Source organism: Bison bison, unplaced genomic scaffold (genome assembly GCF_000754665.1).
Source record: "Bison bison bison isolate TAMUID 2011002044 unplaced genomic scaffold, Bison_UMD1.0 scf7180017864360, whole genome shotgun sequence".
NCBI lineage: Eukaryota > Metazoa > Chordata > Mammalia > Artiodactyla > Bovidae > Bison > Bison bison.
This window is the reverse complement of record NW_011494932.1, coordinates 1145263-1146787: the sequence shown is the minus strand read 5'-3', so window position 1 is coordinate 1146787 and position 1525 is coordinate 1145263.

Below are 1525 nucleotides of genomic sequence, written 5' to 3'. Positions count from 1 at the left end.
CACATGGATTTCTATTAATATCATGTGAAATAACCTGGGTCCTTGGCCACATTATTACTTCTTTTTGTGTTGGCAAATAAAACTAGACTGTGAAATGGTTGTATGACTCAATATTTACTAAATATTATTGCATCTGAATTGCTATTCTTCAAGTGGGAGAACTTACGGCATGTAAGTTATAACTCAGTAAAGTTGTTTTAAAAAGTCAAGAAACAAAAAATTTCATCGGATACACCAGGGGTCTCCAACCTCCGGGATCTGATGCCTGATGATCTGAGCTGGAGCTGATCTAATGATGATAGGAATAAAGTGCATAATAAATGCAATGTGCTGAAACCATCCCTAAACCATCCCTGACCCCTCTCCATGGAAAAATTGTCATCCATGAAACTGGTCCCTGGTGCCAAAAAGGTTGGGGACCACTGGTATACACATTTGTTTTTCTCTTTAAATATTGTTCTCATAGCTTGAAAAATGTTTCATTTTATATAACAAGTATTTTTTTCTAAATCTAAATATGCATTAGGAGTCACTGGAATGACCAGAAATAATTATTTGAATGTTAAGGAATTTAGTTTTTTATTTGCCAAAAAAGTAAAAATTAACTATTTTTAAAGCTACAGAAAAAATGTCATGCCTACTAATCCTTCCCCAGTTTTTCTGGAATTCTTACCTTGGTAGAACTAGTAAACAGAATTTTTCAATAAAGATAAGGAGACTGTGTGTTTTAAAGAAGCTTTACAGTCTTAGAATTAGGGAGGGATTTTAAAAACTTAAGGGCTTCCCTGTGGCTCAGAGGTTAAGCGTCTGCCTCCAATGCGAGAGACCAGAGTTCGATCCCTCAGTCCGGAAGGTCCCCTGGAGAAGGAAATGGTAACCCACTCCAATATTCTTGCCTGGAGAATCCCATGGATGGAGAAGCCTGGTAGGCTACATACAGTCCACAGGGTCGCAAAGAGTCAGACACGACTGAGCGACTTCACTTTCACTTTAAAAAACTTAATCTAATTTTAGAATGGAAATAATAAAACTAATATAACATGAAGTATTCAACTATCTTTTTTTAAGACATATCAACTTTAAAATTAATATCAAGAGGAAAAGCTGATACATCTCTGACAGCCCTGATTTTCTATTTAATAATTAACTTTTTAAAAAGTCACATTTTATTAAAGTAGTGAAAAAGTTGGCTTAAAACTCAACATTCAGAAAACGAAGATCATGGCATCCAGTCCCATCACTTCATGGGAAATAGATGGGGAAACAGTGGAAACAATGTCAGACTTTACTTTTTTGGGTTCCAAAATCACTGCAGATGGTGACTGCAGCCATGAAATTAAAAGACGCTTACTCCTTGGAAGGAAAGTTTTGACCAACCTAGATAGCATATTCAAAAGCAGAGACATTACTTTGTCAACAAATGTTCGTCTAGTCAAGGCTATGGTTTTTCCTGTGGTCATGTATGGATGTGAGTGTTGGACTGTGAAGAAGGCTGAGCGCCAAAGAATTGATGCTTTTGAAATGT